The sequence below is a fragment of the Scyliorhinus torazame genome, chromosome 1 (genome assembly GCF_047496885.1).
Source record: "Scyliorhinus torazame isolate Kashiwa2021f chromosome 1, sScyTor2.1, whole genome shotgun sequence".
Classification (NCBI taxonomy): Eukaryota; Metazoa; Chordata; class Chondrichthyes; order Carcharhiniformes; family Scyliorhinidae; genus Scyliorhinus; species Scyliorhinus torazame.
In genome coordinates this window covers 254112674-254125397 of record NC_092707.1, presented here as the reverse complement: position 1 = coordinate 254125397, position 12724 = coordinate 254112674, and the positions used below count along the sequence as shown (strand labels likewise).

Genomic DNA, 12724 nt, shown 5'->3' with positions numbered 1-12724 from the left:
ATCAGGTCACTGACTGGACATCTCCCTGTGGCTGGGAATCTGGTCACTGACTGGGCATCTCTCTGTGGCTGGGCATCTGGTCACTAACTGTACATCTCTCTGTGGCAGGGTATCTGGTCACTAACTGGACATGTCTCTGTGGCTGGGTATCTGGTCAGTGACTGGACATCACTCTGTGGCAGGTTATGTGGTCACTGACTGGACATCTCTCTGTGGCAGGGTATCTGGTCACTGACTGGACATTTCCCTGTGGCAGGGTATCGGGTCACTAACTGGACATCTCCCTGTGGCAGTGTATCTGGTCACTGACTGGACATCTCTGTGTGGCAGGGTATCTGGTCACTAACTGGACATCTCCCTGTGGCAGGTTATCTGGTCACTAACAGGACATCCTCCTGTGGCTTGGTAACTGTTCACTAACTGGACCTCTCCCTGTGGCAGTGGATCTGGTCACTAACTGGACATCTCCCTGTGGCAGTGGATCTGGTCACTAACTGGACATCTCCCTGTGGCTGGGTAACTGTTCACCATCTGGACATCTCCCTGTGGCAGGGTATCTGGTCACCAAATGGACATCTCTCTGTGGCAGAGTATCTGGTCACTAACTGGACATCTCTCTGTGGCTGCGGATCTGGTGACTAACTGGACATCTCCCTGTGGCACTGGATCTGGTCACAAACTGAACATCGCCCTGTGGCTGCGTATCTGGTCACTCACTGGACATCTGCCTGTGGCAGGGTATCTGGTCACAAACTGGACATCTCCCTGTGGCAGGGTGTCTGGTCACTAACTGGACATCTCTCTGTGGCTGGGTATCTGGTCACTAACTGGACATCTCTTGTGGCAGGGGATCTTGTCACAAACTGGACATCTCTCTGTGGCTGTGTATCTGGTCACTAACTGGACATCTCTCTGTGGCAGGGTATCTGGTCACTAACTGGACGTCTCCCTGTGGCAGGGTATCTGGACACTGACTGAACATCTCCTTGTGGCAGGGTATCTGGTCTCTAACTGGACATCTCCCTGTGGCAGGGGATCTTGTCACTAACTGGACATCTCCCTGTGGCTGGGTATCAGGTCACTGACTGGACATCTCCCTGTGGCTGGGAATCTGGTCACTGACTGGACATATCTCTGTGGCTGTGTATCTGGTCACTAACTGGACATCTCTCTGTGGCAGGGTATCGCTCACTCACTGGACATCTCCCTGTGGTAGTGTATCTGGTCACTGCTGGACATCTCTCTGTGGCAGGGTATCTGGTCACTGACTGGACATCTCTCTGTGGCTCGGAATCTGGTCACTGACTGGACATCTCTCTGTGCCAGGGGACCTGGTCACTAACTGGACCTCTCCCTGTGGCTGGGTATCTGGTCACTAACTGGACATCTCCCTCTGGCAGGTTATCTGGTCACTAAATTGACATCTTTCTGTGGCTTGGTAACTGGTCACTAACTGGAAATCTCCCTGTGGCAGGGTATCTGGTCAGTTACTGGACATGTCCCTGTGGCAGGGGATCTGGTCACTAACTGGGCATCTCCCTGTGGCTGGGTAACTGGTCACTAACTGGACATCTCCCTGTGGCAGGGTATCTGGTCAATAAATGGACATCTCTCTGTGGCAGAGTATCTGGTCACTAACTGGACATCTCACTGTGGCTGCGGATTTGGTCACTGACTGAACAACTCTCTGTGGCAGGGTGTCTGTTCACTAACTGGACATCTCTCTGTGGCAGGGTATCTAGTCACTGACTTGACATCTCTTGTGGCAGGGGATCTGGTGACTGACTGGACAACTCTCTGTGGCAGGGTATCTGGTCACTAACTGGACATCTCCCTGTGGCAGGGTATGTGGTCACTGACTGGACATCTTCCTGTGGCTGGGTACCTGTCATTAACTGGACATCTCCCTGTGGCAGGGTATCTGGTCACAAACTGGACATCTCTCTGTGGCAAGGGATCTGGTCACTGACTGGACATCTCTCTGTGGCAGGTTATCTAGTCATGAACTGGACATCTCCCTGTGGCAGGGTATCTGGTCATTGACTGGACATCTCCTTGTAGCTGGGTATCTGGTCACTAGCTGGACATGTCCCTGTGGCTGAGTATCTGGTCACTAACTGGACATCTCTCTGTGGCAATGTATCTGGTCACTAACTGGACATCTCCCTGTGGCAGGGTATCTGGTCACTGACTGGACATCTCCCTGTGGCAGGGGATCTGGTCACTAACTGGACATCTCCCTGTGGCTGGCTATCAGGTCACTGACTGGACATCTCCCTGTGGCTGGGAATCTGGTCACTGACTGGACATCTCTCTGTGGCTGGGTATCTGGTCACTAACTGGACATCTCTCTGTGGCAGGGTATCTGGTCACTAACTGGACATGTCTCTGTGGCTGGGTATCTGGTCACTAACTGGACATCTCTCTGTGGCAGGGTATCTGGTCACTGACTGGAAATCTCTCTGTAGCAGGGTATCTGGTCACTGACTGGACGTCTTCCTGTGGCATGGTATCGGGTCACTAACTGGACATCTCCCTGTGGCAGGTTATCTGGTCACTAGCTGGACATCTTCCTGTGGCTTGGTAACTGTTCACTAACTGGACATCTCCCTGTGGCAGAGTATCTGGTCAGTAACTGGACATCTCCCTGTGGCAGTGGATCTGGTCACTAACTGCACATCTCCCTGTGGCTGGGTAACTGTTCACCATCTGGACATCTCCCTGCGGCAGTGTATCTGGTCACCAAATTGCCATCTCTCTGTGGCAGAGTATCTGGTCACTAACTGGACATCTCTCTGTGGCTGCGGATCTGGTGACTAACTGGACATCTCCCTGTGGCACTGGATCTGGTCACTAACTGAACATCGCCCTGTGGCTGCGTATCTGGTCACTCACTGGACATCTGCCTGTGGCAGGGTATCTGGTCACAAACTGGACATCTCCCTGTGGCAGGGTGTCTGGTCACTGACTGGACATCTCTCTGTGGCTGGGTATCTGGTCACTAACTGGACATCTCTTGTGGCAGGGTATCTGGTCACTGACTGGACAACTCCCTGTGGCAGGGTATCTGGTCAATGAATGGACATCTCTCTGTGGCAGAGTATCTGGTCACTAACTGGACATCTCACTGTGGCTGCGGATTTGGTCACTGACTGGACAACTCTCTGTGGCATGGTGTCGGTTCACTAACTGGACATCTCTCTGTGGCAGGGTATCTAGTCACTGACTTGACATCTCTTGTGGCAGGGGATCTGGTGACTGACTGGACAACTCTCTGTGGCAGGGTATCTGGTCACTAACTGGACATCTCCCTGTGGCAGGGTATGTGGTCACTGACTGGACATCTCCCTGTGGCTGGGTACCTGTCATTAACTGGACATCTCCCTGTGGCAGGGTATCTGGTCACAAACTGGACATCTCTCTGTGGCAAGTGATCTGGTCACTGACTGGACATCTCTCTGTGGCAGGTTATCTAGTCATGAACTGGACATCTCCCTGTGGCAGGGTATCTGGTCATTGACTGGACATCTCCTTGTAGCTGTGTATCTGGTCACTAGCTGGACATGTCCCTGTGGCTGAGTATCTGGTCACTAACTGGACATCTCTCTGTGGCAATGTATCTGGTCACTAACTGGACATCTCCCTGTGGCAGGGTATCTGGTCACTGACTGGACATCTCCCTGTGGCAGGGGATCTGGTCACTAACTGGACATCTCCCTGTGGCTGGCTATCAGGTCACTGAATGGACATCTCCTTGTGGCTGGGAATCTGGTCACTGACTGGACATCTCTCTGTGGCTGGGTATCTGGTCACTAACTGGACATCTCTCTGTGTCAGGGTATCTGGTCACTAACTGGACATGTCTCTGTGGCTGGGTATCTGGTCACTAGCTGGACATCTTCCTGTGGCTTGGTAACTGTTCACTAACTGGACATCTCCCTGTGGCAGGGTATCTGGTCAGTAACTGGACATCTCCCTGTGGCAGTGGATCTCGTCACTAACTGCACATCTCCCTGTGGCTGGGTAACTGTTCACCATCTGGACATCTCCCTGTGGCAGGGTATCTGGTCACCAAATGGACATCTCTCTGTGGCAGAGTATCTGGTCACTAACTGGACATCTCTCTGTGGCTGCGGATCTGGTGACTAACTGGACATCTCCCTGTGGCACTGGATCTGGTCACTAACTGAACATCGCCCTGTGGCTGCGTATCTGGTCACTCACTGGACATCTGCCTGTGGCAGGGTATCTGGTCACAAACTGGACATCTCCCTGTGGCAGGGTGTCTGGTCACTAACTGGACATCTCTCTGTGGCTGGGTATCTGGTCACTAACTGGACATCTCTTGTGGCAGGGTATCTGGTCACTGACTGGACAACTCTCTGTGGCAGGGTATCTATTCACTAACTGGACATCTCCCTGTGGCAGGGTATCTGGTCACTGACTGGACATCTCCCTGTGGCTGGGTATCTGGTCACTAACTGGACATCTCTCTGTGGCAGGGGATCTGGTCACTAACTGGACATCTCCCTGTGGCTGGGTATCTGCTCACTCACTGGACATCTCTCTGTGGCAGAGTATCTGGTCACTGCTGGACATCTCTCTGTGGTAGGGTATCTGGTCACTGACTGGACATCTCTCTGTGGCTGGGAATCTGGTCACTGACTGGACATCTCTCTGTGCCAGGGGATCTGGTCACTAACTGGACCTCTCCCTGTGGCTGGGTATCTGGTCACTAACTGGACATCTCCCTGTAGCAGGCGATCTGGTCACTAACTGGACATCTTCCTGTGGCTTGGTAACTGGTCACTAACTGGAAATCTCCCTGTGGCAGTGCATCTGGTCACTAACTGGACATCTCTCTGTGGCTGCGAATCTGGTCACTGACTAGACAACTCTCTGTGGCAGGGTGTCTGTTCACTAACTGGACATCTCTCAGTGGCAGCGTATCTGGTCACTAACTTGACATCTCTTGTGGCAGGGGATCTGGTCACTGACTGGACAACTCTCTGTGGCAGGGTATCTGGTCACTAACTGGACATCTCCCTCTGGCAGGTTATCTGGTCACTAAATTGACATCTTTCTGTGGCTTGGTAACTGGTCACTAACTGGAAATCTCCCTGTGGCAGGGTATCTGGTCAGTTACTGGACATGTCCCTGTGGCAGGGGATCTGGTCACTAACTGGGCATCTCCCTGTGGCTGGGTAACTGGTCACTAACTGGACATCTCCCTGTGGCAGGGTATCTGGTCAATAAATGGACATCTCTCTGTGGCAGAGTATCTGGTCACTAACTGGACATCTCACTGTGGCTGCGGATTTGGTCACTGACTGGACAACTCTCTGTGGCAGGGTGTCTGTTCACCAACTGGACATCTCTCTGTGGCAGGGTATCTAGTCACTGACTTGACAACTCTTGTGGCAGGGGATCTGGTGACTGACTGGACAACTCTCTGTGGCAGGGTATCTGGTCACTAACTGGACATCTCCCTGTGGCAGGGTATGTGGTCACTGACTGGACATCTCCCTGTGGCTGGGTACCTGTCATTAACTGGACATCTCCCTGTGGCAGGGTATCTGGTCACAAACTGGACATCTCTCTGTGGCAAGGGATCTGGTCACTGACTGGACATCTCTCTGTGGCAGGTTATCTAGTCATGAACTGGACATCTCCCTGTGGCAGGGTATCTGGTCATTGACTGGACATCTCCTTGTAGCTGGGTATCTGGTCACTAGCTGGACATGTCCCTGTGGCTGAGTATCTGGTCACTAACTGGACATCTCTCTGTGGCAATGTATCTGGTCACTAACTGGACATCTCCCTGTGGCAGGGTATCTGGTCACTGACTGGACATCTCCCTGTGGCAGGGGATCTGGTCACTAACTGGACATCTCCCTGTGGCTGGCTATCAGGTCACTGACTGGACATCTCCTTGTGGCTGGGAATCTGGTCACTGACTGGACATCTCTCTGTGGCTGGGTATCTGGTCACTAACTGGACATCTCTCTGTGGCAGGGTATCTGGTCACTAACTGGACATGTCTCTGTGGCTGGGTATCTGGTCACTAACTGGACATCTCTCTGTGGCAGGGTATCTGGTCACTGACTGGAAATCTCTCTGTAGCAGGGTATCTGGTCACTGACTGGACGTCTTCTTGTGGCATGGTATCGGGTCACTAACTGGACATCTCCCTGTGGCAGGTTATCTGGTCACTAGCTGGACATCTTCCTGTGGCTTGGTAACTGTTCACTAACTGGACATCTCCCTGTGGCAGAGTATCTGGTCAGTAACTGGACATCTCCCTGTGGCAGTGGATCTGGTCACTAACTGCACATCTCCATGTGGCTGGGTAACTGTTCACCATCTGGACATCTCCCTGTGGCAGGGTATCTGGTCACCAAATTGCCATCTCTCTGTGGCAGAGTATCTGGTCACTAACTGGACATCTCTCTGTGGCTGCGGATCTGGTGACTAACTGGACATCTCCCTGTGGCACTGGATCTGGTCACTAACTGAACATCGCCCTGTGGCTGCGTATCTGGTCACTCACTGGACATCTGCCTGTGGCAGGGTATCTGGTCACAAACTGGACATCTCCCTGTGGCAGGGTGTCTGGTCACTGACTGGACATCTCTCTGTGGCTGGGAATCTGGTCACTAACTGGACATCTCTTGTGGCAGGGTATCTGGTCACTGACTGGACAACTCCCTGTGGCAGGGTATCTGGTCAATAAATGGACATCTCTCTGTGGCAGAGTATCTGGTCACTAACTGGACATCTCACTGTGGCTGCGGATTTGGTCACTGACTGGACAACTCTCTGTGGCATGGTGTCGGTTCACTAACTGGACATCTCTCTGTGGCAGGGTATCTAGTCACTGACTTGACATCTCTTGTGGCAGGGGATCTGGTGACTGACTGGACAACTCTCTGTGGCAGGGTATCTGGTCACTAACTGGACATCTCCCTGTGGCAGGGTATGTGGTCACTGACTGGACATCTCCCTGTGGCTGGGTACCTGTCATTAACTGGACATCTCCCTGTGGCACGGTATCTGGTCACAAACTGGACATCTCTCTGTGGCAAGTGATCTGGTCACTGACTGGACATCTCTCTGTGGCAGGTTATCTAGTCATGAACTGGACATCTCCCTGTGGCAGGGTATCTGGTCATTGACTGGACATCTCCTTGTAGCTGTGTATCTGGTCACTAGCTGGACATGTCCCTGTGGCTGAGTATCTGGTCACTAACTGGACATCTCTCTGTGGCAATGTATCTGGTCACTAACTGGACATCTCCCTGTGGCAGGGTATCTGGTCACTGACTGGACATCTCCCTGTGGCAGGGGATCTGGTCACTAACTGGACATCTCCCTGTGGCTGGCTATCAGGTCACTGAATGGACATCTCCCTGTGGCTGGGAATCTGGTCACTGACTGGACATCTCTCTGTGGCTGGGTATCTGGTCACTAACTGGACATCTCTCTGTGGCAGGGTATCTGGTCACTAACTGGACATGTCTCTGTGGCTGGGTATCTGGTCACTAGCTGGACATCTTCCTGTGGCTTGGTAACTGTTCACTAACTGGACATCTCCCTGTGGCAGGGTATCTGGTCAGTAACTGGACATCTCCCTGTGGCAGTGGATCTCGTCACTAACTGCACATCTCCCTGTGGCTGGGTAACTGTTCACCATCTGGACATCTCCCTGTGGCAGGGTATCTGGTCACCAAATGGACATCTCTCTGTGGCAGAGTATCTGGTCACTAACTGGACATCTCTCTGTGGCTGCGGATCTGGTGACTAACTGGACATCTCCCTGTGGCACTGGATCTGGTCACTAACTGAACATCGCCCTGTGGCTGCGTATCTGGTCACTCACTGGACATCTGCCTGTGGCAGGGTATCTGGTCACAAACTGGACATCTCCCTGTGGCAGGGTGTCTGGTCACTAACTGGACATCTCTCTGTGGCTGGGTATCTGGTCACTGACTGGACAACTCTCTGTGGCAGGGTATCTGGTCACTAACTGGACAACTCCCTGTGGCAGGGTATCTGGTCACTGACTGGACATCTCTCTGTGGCTGGGTATCTGGTCACTAACTGGACATCTCTCTGTGCCAGGGGATCTGGTCACTAACTGGACCTCTCCCTGTGGCTGGGTATCTGGTCACTAACTGGACATCTCCCTGTAGCAGGCGATCTGGTCACTAACTGGACATCTTCCTGTGGCTTGGTAACTGGTCACTAACTGGAAATCTCCCTGTGGCAGTGTATCTGGTCACTAACTGGACATCTCTCTGTGGCTGCGAATCTGGTCACTGACTAGACAACTCTCTGTGGCAGGGTGTCTGTTCACTAACTGGACATCTCTCAGTGGCAGCGTATCTGGTCACTAACTTGACATCTCTTGTGGCAGGGGATCTGGTCACTGACTGGACAACTCTCTGTGGCAGGGTATCCGGTCACTAACTGGACATCTCCCTCTGGCAGGTTATCTGGTCACTAAATTGACATCTTTCTGTGGCTTGGTAACTGGTCACTAACTGGAAATCTCCCTGTGGCAGGGTATCTGGTCATTTACTGGACATGTCCCTGTGGCAGTGGATCTGGTCACTAACTGGGCATCTCCCTGTGGCTGGGTAACTGGTCACTAACTGGACATCTCCCTGTGGCAGGGTATCTGGTCAATAAATGGACATCTCTCTGTGGCAGAGTATCTGGTCACTAACTGGACATCTCACTGTGGCTGCGGATTTGGTCACTGACTGGACAACTCTCTGTGGCAGAGTGTCTGTTCACTAACTGGACATCTCTCTGTGGCAGGGTATCTAGTCACTGACTTGACATCTCTTGTGGCAGGGGATCTGGTGACTGACTGGACAACTCTCTGTGGCAGGGTATCTGGTCACTAACTGGACATCTCCCTGTGGCAGGGTATGTGGTCACTGACTGGACATCTCCCTGTGGCTGGGTACCTGTCATTAACTGGACATCTCCCTGTGGCAGGGTATCTGGTCACAAACTGGACATCTCTCAGTGGCAAGGGATCTGGTCACTGACTGGACATCTCTCTGTGGCAGGTTATCTAGTCATGAACTGGACATCTCCCTGTGGCAGGGTATCTGGTCATTGACTGGACATCTCCTTGTAGCTGGGTATCTGGTCACTAGCTGGACATGTCCCTGTGGCTGAGTATCTGGTCACTAACTGGACATCTCTCTGTGGCAATGTATCTGGTCACTAACTGGACATCTCCCTGTGGCAGGGTAGCTGGTCACTGACTGGACATCTCCCTGTGGCAGGGGATCTGGTCACTAACTGGACATCTCCCTGTGGCTGGCTATCAGGTCACTGACTGGACATCTCCCTGTGGCTGGGAATCTGGTCACTGACTGGACATCTCTCTGTGGCTGGGTATCTGGTCACGAACTGGACATCTCTCTGTGGCAGGGTATCTGGTCACTAACTGGACATGTCTCTGTGGCTGGGTATCTGGTCACTAACTGGACATCTCTCTGTGGCAGGGTATCTGGTCACTGACTGGAAATATCTCTGTAGAAGGGTATCTGGTCACTGACTGGACGTCTTCCTGTGGCATGGTATCGGGTCACTAACTGGACATCTCCCTGTGGCAGTTTATCTGGTCACTGACTGGACATCTCTGTGTGGCAGGATATCTGGTCACAGACTGGACATCTCTCTGTGGCTGGGAATCTGGTCACTGACTGGACATCTCTTGTGCCAGGGGATCTGGTTACTAACTGGACATCTCCCTGTGGCTGGGTATCTGGCCACTAACTGGACATCTCCCTGTGGCAGGTTATCTGGTCACTAGCTGGACATCTTCCTATGGCTTGGTAACTGTTCACTAACTGGACATCTCCCTGTGGCAGGGTATCTGGTCAGTAACTGGACATCTCCCTGTGGCAGTGGATCTGGTCACTAACTGCACATCTCCCTGTGGCTGGGTAACTGTTCACCATCTGGACATCTCCCTGTGGCAGGGTATCTGGTCACCAAATTGCCATCTCTCTGTGGCAGAGTATCTGGTCACTAACTGGACATCTCTCTGTGGCTGCGGATCTGGTGACTAACTGGACATCTCCCTGTGGCACTGGATCTGGTCACTAACTGAACATCGCCCTGTGGCTGCGTATCTGGTCACTCACTGGACATCTGCCTGTGGCAGGGTATCTGGTCACAAACTGGACATCTCCCTGTGGCAGGGTGTCTGGTCACTGACTGGACATCTTTCTGTGGCTGGGTATCTGGTCACTAACTGGACATCTCTTGTGGCAGGGTATCTGGTCACTGACTGGACAACTCCCTGTGGCAGGGTATCTGGTCAATAAATGGACATCTCTCTGTGGCAGAGTATCTGGTCACTAACTGGACATCTCACTGTGGCTGCGGATTTGGTCACTGACTGGACAACTCTCTGTGGCATGGTGTCGGTTCACTAACTGGACATCTCTCTGTGGCAGGGTATCTAGTCACTGACTTGACATCTCTTGTGGCAGGGGATCTGGTGACTGACTGGACAACTCTCTGTGGCAGGGTATCTGGTCACTAACTGGACATCTCCCTGTGGCAGGGTATGTGGTCACTGACTGGACATCTCCCTGTGGCTGGGTACCTGTCATTAACTGGACATCTCCCTGTGGCAGGGTATCTGGTCACAAACTGGACATCTCTCTGTGGCAAGTGATCTGGTCACTGACTGGACATCTCTCTGTGGCAGGTTATCTAGTCATGAACTGGACATCTCCCTGTGGCAGGGTATCTGGTCATTGACTGGACATCTCCTTGTAGCTGTGTATCTGGTCACTAGCTGGACATGTCCCTGTGGCTGAGTATCTGGTCACTAACTGGACATCTCTCTGTGGCAATGTATCTGGTCACTAACTGGACATCTCCCTGTGGCAGGGTATCTGGTCACTGACTGGACATCTCCCTGTGGCAGGGGATCTGGTCACTAACTGGACATCTCCCTGTGGCTGGCTATCAGGTCACTGACTGGACATCTCCCTGTGGCTGGGAATCTGGTCACTGACTGGACATCTCTCTGTGGATGGGTATCTGGTCACTAACTGGACATCTCTCTGTGGCAGGGTATCTGGTCACTAACTGGACATGTCTCTGTGGCTGGGTATCTGGTCACTAGCTGGACATCTTCCTGTGGCTTGGTAACTGTTCACTAACTGGACATCTCCCTGTGGCAGGGTATCTGGTCAGTAACTGGACATCTCCCTGTGGCAGTGGATCTGGTCACTAACTGCACATCTCCCTGTGGCTGGGTAACTGTTCACCATCTGGACATCTCCCTGTGGCAGGGTATCTGGTCACCAAATTGCCATCTCTCTGTGGCAGAGTATCTGGTCACTAACTGGACATCTCTCTGTGGCTGCGGATCTGGTGACTAACTGGACATCTCCCTGTGGCACTGGATCTGGTCACTAACTGAACATCGCCCTGTGGCTGCGTATCTGGTCACTCACTGGACATCTGCCTGTGGCAGGGTATCTGGTCACAAACTGGACATCTCCCTGTGGCAGGGTGTCTGGTCACTGACTGGACATCTTTCTGTGGCTGGGTATCTGGTCACTAACTGGACATCTCTTGTGGCAGGGTATCTGGTCACTGACTGGACAACTCCCTGTGGCAGGGTATCTGGTCAATAAATGGACATCTCTCTGTGGCAGAGTATCTGGTCACTAACTGGACATCTCACTGTGGCTGCGGATTTGGTCACTGACTGGACAACTCTCTGTGGCATGGTGTCGGTTCACTAACTGGACATCTCTCTGTGGCAGGGTATCTAGTCACTGACTTGACATCTCTTGTGGCAGGGGATCTGGTGACTGACTGGACAACTCTCTGTGGCAGGGTATCTGGTCACTAACTGGACATCTCCCTGTGGCAGGGTATGTGGTCACTGACTGGACATCTCCCTGTGGCTGGGTACCTGTCATTAACTGGACATCTCCCTGTGGCAGGGTATCTGGTCACAAACTGGACATCTCTCTGTGGCAAGTGATCTGGTCACTGACTGGACATCTCTCTGTGGCAGGTTATCTAGTCATGAACTGGACATCTCCCTGTGGCAGGGTATCTGGTCATTGACTGGACATCTCCTTGTAGCTGTGTATCTGGTCACTAGCTGGACATGTCCCTGTGGCTGAGTATCTGGTCACTAACTGGACATCTCTCTGTGGCAATGTATCTGGTCACTAACTGGACATCTCCCTGTGGCAGGGTATCTGGTCACTGACTGGACATCTCCCTGTGGCAGGGGATCTGGTCACTAACTGGACATCTCCCTGTGGCTGGCTATCAGGTCACTGACTGGACATCTCCCTGTGGCTGGGAATCTGGTCACTGACTGGACATCTCTCTGTGGCTGGGTATCTGGTCACTAACTGGACATCTCTCTGTGGCAGGGTATCTGGTCACTAACTGGACATGTCTCTGTGGCTGGGTATCTGGTCACTAGCTGGACATCTTCCTGTGGCTTGGTAACTGTTCACTAACTGGACATCTCCCTGTGGCAGGGTATCTGGTCAGTAACTGGACATCTCCCTGTGGCAGTGGATCTCGTCACTAACTGCACATCTCCCTGTGGCTGGGTAACTGTTCACCATCTGGACATCTCCCTGTGGCAGGGTATCTGGTCACCAAATGGACATCTCTCTGTGGCAGAGTATCTGGTCACTAACTGGACATC

At 52.5% G+C, this 12724-nt stretch overlaps 1 protein-coding gene across 2 annotated transcripts in view; it reads right to left on the bottom strand.

Moving 5' to 3' along the window:
• LOC140420708 (metabotropic glutamate receptor 1-like) overlaps positions 1 to 12724 on the bottom strand; it is a 912336-nt gene that overhangs the window by 570063 nt on the left and 329549 nt on the right. The gene's annotated exons all lie outside the window — the stretch shown is intronic.